Source organism: Astatotilapia calliptera, chromosome 4 (assembly GCF_900246225.1).
Source record: "Astatotilapia calliptera chromosome 4, fAstCal1.2, whole genome shotgun sequence".
Lineage (NCBI taxonomy): Eukaryota > Metazoa > Chordata > Actinopteri > Cichliformes > Cichlidae > Astatotilapia > Astatotilapia calliptera.
In genome coordinates, this window is record NC_039305.1 from 21,747,553 (window position 1) to 21,756,060 (window position 8,508).

Sequence of the window (8,508 nt, forward strand, 5' to 3'; positions counted from 1 at the left end):
CTCCTGTCAGGCATCATATTGGCTAAGATGAACAGGCACATGGGTCAATACATGAGCGGGGCACAGAAAGGGATTGGCAAGAATACCAGAGGCGCAAAACACCAGCTACTGGTAGACAGAACAGTCAGCCGAGACTGCAAAACCAGACTGACCAACCCGTGCACTGCCTGGATTGATTACAAGAAGGCCTATGACTCAATGCCCCACAGCTGGATACTGGAATGCCTAGAATTGTACAAGATAAATGGGACCCTAAGAGCCTTCATCAGGAACTCAATGGGGATGTGGCGCACAACACTAGAGGCCAACTCCAAGCCCATAGCACAAGTCACCATCAAGTGCGGGATCTACCAAGGAGATGCTCTGTCCCCAGTGCTGTTCTGCATAGGCCTTAACCCCCTCAGTGAGATCATTAACAAGACTGGCTACGGATACCGACTACGGAATGGAGCAGTTGTCAGCCACCTCCTGTACATGGATGACATCAAGCTGTATGCCAAGAGTGAACGAGACATCAATTCACTGATCCACACTACCAGGCTATACAGCAATGACATTGGAATGTCGTTCGGACTGGAGAAGTGTAGTCGGATGTTAACAAAGAGAGGGAAGGTAGTCAGAACTGAGGGGATTGAACTACCAGAAGGCAACATTGCAGACATAGAGGACAGTTACAAGTACCTGGGGATCCCGCAGGCGAATGGGAACCATGAAGAGGCCGCTAGAAAAGCTGCAACCACCAAGTACCTGCAGAGGGTCAGGCAAGTCCTGAGGAGTCAGCTTAACGGTAAGAACAAGATCCGGGCCATCAACACGTACGCCCTGCCCGTGATCAGGTACCCTGCTGGGGTAATAGGCTGGCCAAAGGAGGAGATAGAAGCCACTGACATAAAGACAAGAAAGCTCCTTACCATGCATGGAGGGTTTCACCCCAAGTCCAGCACCCTGAGGCTGTACGCTAAGCGGAAGGAAGAGGGCCGGGGACTGGTGAGTGTCAGCACCACAGTCCAGGATGAGACAACGAACATCCAAGAATACATTGGGAAGATGGCCCCAACTGACCGAGTGCTCAGTGAATACCTCAGGCAGCAGAAACCCAAGAAAGAGGAGGGAGATGAGGAACCATCATGGAAGGACAGGCCTCTGCACGGTATGTACCACCGGCAGATAGAGGAGGTGGCTGATATCCAGAAATCCTACCAGTGGCTGGACAAAGCTGGACTGAAAGACAGCACAGAGGCACTAATCATGGCAGCACAAGAACAAGCTCTGAGCACAAGATCCATAGAGGCTGGGGTCTATCACACCAGGCAAGACCCCAGGTGCAGGCTGTGTAAAGATGCCCCAGAGACAATCCAGCACATAACAGCAGGGTGCAAGATGCTAGCAGGCAAGGCATACATGGAACGCCATAACCAAGTGGCCGGCATAGTGTACAGGAACATCTGTGCCGAGTATAACCTGGAAGTCCCGAGGTCAAAATGGGAGATGCCCCCAAGGGTGGTGGAGAATGACCGAGCTAAGATCCTGTGGGACTTCCAGATACAGACGGACAAAATGGTGGTGGCTAACCAACCGGACATAGTGGTGGTAGACAAACAGAAGAAGACGGCCGTAGTGATCGATGTAGCGGTTCCGAATGACAGCAATATCAGGAAGAAGGAACACGAGAAGCTGGAGAAATACCAAGGGCTCAGAGAAGAGCTCGAGAGGATGTGGAGGGTGAAGGTAACGGTGGTCCCCGTGGTAATCGGAGCACTAGGTGCGGTGACTCCCAAGCTAGGCGAGTGGCTCCAGCAGATCCCGGGAATAACATCGGAGCTCTCTGTCCAGAAGAGCGCAGTCCTGGGAACAGCTAAGATACTGCGCAGGACCCTCAAGCTCCCAGGCCTCTGGTAGAGGACCCGAGCTTGAAGGATAAACCGCCCGCAGGGGCGTGCTGGGTGTTTTTTGTTTTTATATACATATATATATATATATATAGATATATATAAAAACACCCAGCACTATATATACATATATAAAAGAGCTTAAACTTAAACTTCTCAACTTGTCAGGGTCACAGTTTGCACATTGATTTACAAAACAGTGCAATGTGGTCACCGAGCCCTGCCACAAAGTTTGCAGAACTCCGGTGTAATCTATGACTATGACATTGACCCCTGTGACTGCTTTCAGTGTTCAATTGATTACCCGAGTGTCTGTGTTTATCTGAGAAGAGATATGGCTGGGTCTATGTTCAGGTCACCTTTCTCTGCCTTGCTGCTCTGTGTGTGTCTGAAAATGTGTGTTTAAGACTGACAGGTGCAGTGGCCTTTAATCAAAGCTCTTGGAGGACCCCACGGTGGACTTGAGGTCTCTATTAATCACTGTGAAAACAGAGGGGAACATGGTAAGACAAGACCAGAATGAGTGTGACAGAGAGGCTACCATTTTGTTTCTCTTTGTTTCCTTTTAAATTGTCTGGGCTCTATATACACTATGTGCTAGAATTTCAAACCTTCCAGCAGAAATAAAAATTCAATTCAATCTTTATTGGCAGACTTCATGTCCATAAAAACCTCCTAGCTAAAAGGCTTCCTATTATAGGTAGGATTACTTATACTTTATTCGAGTAAATAAAATATATGACTTAATGTGAGCTCAACTGTACTGATAGAACACGTAAACAGACGGGTTATGTGTACTTTTTAATCGAATGCTAATAATTACTTATTTAGCCTGTTAGTGTTGTATATGTTAGGACTTAGTATCCTTTTTTGTACAATGCAGCTCATGCTCTCATAACTAGTGGTAGCCAATAACTTTGCACTACATGTTCTCATCCAAGTTCAGTCCTGGGTTAAAAAAAATGGCAATAGCTTTTATACCATACTATAAAACAAAATGTTATCACTATAACTTCTGCTCCCCGAAGGGGAGGAACCAAAACAAGCCAGGCTGGTATTAAACTAATGGATAACTATGATGACAGGGCAAATATGTGAAGGCAGGGGCTCACGAGTGTCACAACAGGTCAGCTGCTTTAAAAGCTTGAATTGATCCGTCTTAAGCCAGGACATGCATGTCCCATGTTGTATATGTTGTACCGCACAAATGGACTGAAAGTGAACAGGGGTCCACAAATCATCTGGTGATGTTACAGTGGATACATATTTTTATGCAGAATCCATGTATGCTACACCAGCACTTTATAAAATGCATTATCAATACCTATTATGTTATCATACCAGTTGATAATTTACTATAATGCAGGATCTGTGGGAGCCCTGAGCTTGCTTTATAGCTAGCCAGTCGCCACAAGGGTTGGCTTACAGATGTACTGATGTATGGAAAAAGTAAAACAAGACTGAGTTGGGTGCGAGAGTGAGGTGCGTCCTCAGTCCGGTGTTTGGGGACCTCTGCTCTACACCATATTAAAAGTGTCCATTGAGGGTTAATTAAAGAATGACGGGACACCATGTGATGTGACCAACTTTTACATGTTCGCTGTACCCTAACCTACAGCTAGCAAAGTTTTTCAGATTATTATTGGTTGTCCCAATGGACAAGTGGGTGAGAAAGCTCTGAAACAAGACAAAGAAAGGGCAGAGAAAAAGCAGATAGTTGTAGCTACAAGTGAAAGATATAACAGAGAGGCAGTCACATAGAAGAGGGGTGTTCATAACATGCCAAGTGTAATACGCCTGCTACTGTTGAAGGCCTTTGGCTTTTAGAAACAGCAATTGAACTCTTCTCTACAATTGCATTTATCGGCAATGTGTGAATCACTTGACTCTCTATCTGGGTGCAAGTGGTTTCATTAACTCCCTATTTTCACTGTGCAAGACGTGTCACTACACTGTAGACTGAGTGCTTATTGAGTAGTCATGCCAAGCTCTCCGTCTCTGCTGAAACTACTCGTCATGAACTATTTCAAGACCATTATGCAGAATAAGCTCAACTGTCAACGGCTACAATAAGTGATTTTTTTTTTCCAAGCCAAGCTGTCATTCTCTCTATTCAATAGCAGGCAGAGATAAAGACAAGCAGTAAATGGATAGAGAGGAGTAAAAAATCACATACTCATACACAAACAGAAGGAGAATCAAGGCCTCAAATTCTTTATGTGGCTTGTGTGTAGCTGAGGCCAGCGTGCAAAGGTATGTGACTACCTTTCAAGACAAGATTTATCTAGAAATAAAGACAGAAATATCACTGTTGCAAATGGAGTCAGTACAATTTTTACCATTTTATAGATACAGAAAGATATTTCACTTTACAATAGTTCCTCCTGTGTGTTTTTTTAGCCCCTCTCTGTTGCCTTGCAGGTTCCCGGTTGGTGCAGCCTCCCAGGTGCATTCATGAGGTGGCTCTCTGAGCCTTTTACCAAGACCATTTGTTTGGCTTTGGCTAAACTTTGACTTTATACATTTATACTGAAAACACTAACTAACACAACTCACAAACGAATCTATGGCTTTAATTTTTTTTTTTTTTTTTTTTGCTAATGCATTTTATATCCTTTGGTATAAATTCTGGATAATTTGCGTTTCCATACCTTATAAGCCAGACAGTGGCACCCATGAACACCAGACTTACCTAACCAACATTACCTAAATATTTTTCACAGAAGAAGCCACCAGCAAAAAACAGCAAGTCAAAGAATAAGTTTAGTTTGTTGCTTCGAATTCTTTTCCTCTGAGTTTATTAACTAGCTTTAGCTTCGTATAACATTACTAAATGATAATGCATTCTTCTTTAAGGGGCACAAACAAAAGATTTGTTGTTTGTAAAAAGAAAAAATCTATTTAAATAATCACAGAGAATGTCCTGGTAATTTTCTACCATACTGCAATTTTTTTTAGCAGATATGAAAAACATCCATAAAGTTTTTACAGATTATTTTTCTTTCCAGTGTATATTAGATGACAAAATCAGACAAAACCAGTCCTCCTGTAAGGACTACATATCTGTGAAAAACACTGTTGATCATGAGATCAGAAACACAGGCCTACAAATTTATTTTTAAGTATACTGAAATGCACCACTGACAAAACATCTGCTGACTTTAAAGCAATTTAAGCTGTGTGTGGCATGGTTAACCACAAATATCAACAGGGGCTATTAAAACATTAATGAAAAATGAATGTGGAGTGTTGGCAAACCAGCCGGTTAAATGTATTACATTTAGTCACTCTCACTGATCATGCTAATTAGCTCACTGTTAATGCTGCTTAGCCTTCATCTGCTCAACTTGCCTGTTTCATTGGACCAGACATGGTCAGAGCTAATGTCCCCTCTCCATCATGGTCAGCTTTCCTTCCTAATGTATTAAATAAGTTATTAACACATTTTTCACACTCTATCTTCTCTACATCACACATGTTTGCCGAGATGGCTAGCGAGAAGAAACTCATCTGTTACAATGATAAATCACTGAAGCTCATTTACTTGCTAGTGCTAGCTGTGTTTCCTCCAGCTTGCCTCACATGCTTATGAAGGAGTATTAGGGCCACGTTAACAGAAAAAATTACAATGATCATTTTGAGAATTATGTTGTAGTACTATTTTTAGAAAAAAAAAGTTGTAATTGTGTTTTGAGAAAAAAAGTTGAAATATCAGATTACAGTTGTTTCAAGACAAATTGCAACAGCTGCTATACCCTCTACAAAATGCCTTGTTTAGATAAGTTAATGAAACAATTTGGTGATACAACATAAATCCACTTTATTGCACAAGGGTGTAACCATGGCTAACCTTGCATCTGTCTTTTACTAGCCATTTCATTCTGTACAATCCACTCTTCCACATTTGTCTGTTTTTCCATCTCACCAGATGAAGCTTTCTGCACCTGCATCTTTTTGATGTTCTTGTACTTGTTTCTAAAGTTGATTCTGAGTACAATTTCACTAGCTCAGAGAGTATAGAAACCATGGCAGCTTGTCTTAAAACAACAACTGTAATCTCTGCGTTTTGACTTTTTTCTCTAAATACAACTTCAGCTTTTTTCTCAATATAGATTTTCAACTTTAATCTCAAACATTTTGACTTTATTCTCTTTTTTTTTTCTTTTTTTTGTGTCCCGTTTGGATCTTTAGCCATCAGAATTGTTGTCTTAAGGCCAAGAAAGATGCCAAGCGGATTTATTTTACCAAGTGGATCATCATGGCCTTGCCATATTGGTCCATTTGATTGAACTTTATTATAATTAGGAATTTATTTTATTTTCAGTTGCTACAAACGGGACAGACATGACTGGGGGATAGGACAGGGAGAAAGAATGAAAGAAAGAGAGGGAGAGAAAGAAAACCAAAGGGGAGAAGAGACGGTGAGAAAGGGGGGAAGAAAGAAAGAAAAACAAACAAAACACCTGGATCACTTGTATGGAGAGAAAAAAAAAACAGAAGAGAAAGCAAACAAAAAAAAGAGCAACATAATAAAAAACAGCACCATCACAATAAACTAGCTAGCAGTAGATAACAGTAGATACTAAATATTAAACGATATTGTGCAGCACGCAAGATAGACAGCGCACAATGTGCTTTGAGGCAGCAGCCAAGAAAGGTGTAGTCCGCGTCTGTGAGCACCCGTGTGTACACCTGTGTGCTTTTGACTTTATTCTCAAAATGATCAATAATATATTTTTCTTTTAATGTGGCCCTAATACTCTGTCATACACACTGATCTCCTACTCTGAAAACAAAACAAAACAGCGGTTTATGCAAAGTCTGTATGCGAAAATTCAGTCATCTTTAACAGGAAATGGACGCACCCAGTAAATAAGGATGGCTACAGTCTAAAGTGAAGCAGCACTGTCTACGATTTAAAGAGAGCGATTGGTCTACTGTGGGATGTTTGAATTCACGTCTATTCTTAGATTTGAATCTAAAATCAGGACAAATCCAAACAGGGCAGCTGCCTTGCTTGTCCTGATGGAATGTCACTGGCCTACACATATGCCTAGATATCGATCAAAGTGTTAGGTGTGCTGTGTTCAGGTGGTGTTTAAAACACAAGTACTGTGTGTTAGTCCTGAATTGTTTCACACTTCATATCCATGTTGTTTTTGGGTCTTTACTTCTGTAAGTCTGTGTGTGCATGCATGTATGGTTTGCATATATCTCAGGATCAGTGCAGCATAAAGGATTTCAGGATAAATCATAAAATACCTCAGCTACTTCAAGGTTAATATCTATGAGGTGCAGAATCCTATATATCCTCACCATAATGAGCCATCAGCTGTCACGCTCCACAGACAAGAGGAGGGTGACGATTCACAGTCTGGGCCATGATGCACAAGTGTGAGTTTGTCTGCATTTGCTTTGTATTTCAGCCGTTGTGAGAACTGAATATCCTGACAGGGCTTTGATGAAGAGCATGATAATAGTTAGGATCACACTAGTACTACATCAGTATCACTCTCTAAAGCACAAACCCAGCATAAACAAAGAGAAACGCATGCAGAGAAGGTGCACCACTCGATCATTTTGAGAAACAAATTGGATGGCATAAAAGATAAGAAAGCATCTACAATTTTTAAAGTCTGACAGGAGGAGTGCAGCTAGGGAAAATGTTTTTAAATGTTTCTCACGGAGGGAAAAAAGTAACGTGGGTTCATGCTTTGGTTCTCCGAAAGAAGGGGAGAGGCGGAAGCTCTAATTAAGGATAAGAGACTTTTTTTCTGTCTCTCTCTTTTCTTTTGTGTGCCTCAGCAACTTTTGCAGCACTTCTTTTTTTTTTTCCTATCACCTCTTTTTTTCTCATTTACTGCAGTGGCAAGCACATTCCCCCCACTCTCTATTCTATGCCTGCAGGATGGGAGAGTGCTGTACAGCCTCCTGTCAAGGCAGAAATGCATATAACCCACATACTTGCACTTGCGAATTCTGCAATTTGGGGCCTGGATAAACATGCACATGCTTAATCATGTGTTAACACAAAAAAGCCAAAAATACATTTACACAAATATTGTGTAAGAAGAGCCCTGCTGGGAGAACAGCAGGGGTGTTGATTTAAAGATGATGTGATCCCTTCCAATCTCTGCTAATGTGTTTGTTTCTGGAGAAAGATTAAAAAAAAAAAGAAGAACTTGAATTACTGCCTTGCGGTCCAGTGCCTCTACCAACAACATTAGTTCATTAAGAGAAAGTATAAACAGATTTAGATTCCTTGATAGGGATGGGTATCGTTTACGTTTTATCCGATACCAGTACCAAACCGGTACTTTTGAAACGGTGCCGGTGCTTAAACTGTGCTCGAACCGGTGCTCAAACCGGTGCTTAAAGAATGGAGAATGCACACTTTATCAAAAAACCTCTTATGTATAACTGTTTTTTGTAAAAAGATAACAATGTTAGCCTTTTCTGCAGCTATAGGGCATATATGGTATCACTCTTGGCAGGAAGCAGTGCTTAAAGAATGGAAAAAACACCAACTTTGTCCAAAAACCTCTCATGTTTAACTGTTTTCCACTTTTTCTTTGGTCATTTTGGCCTTTTTGGCCAGGGTGAAGGGAGTACCTGCCAT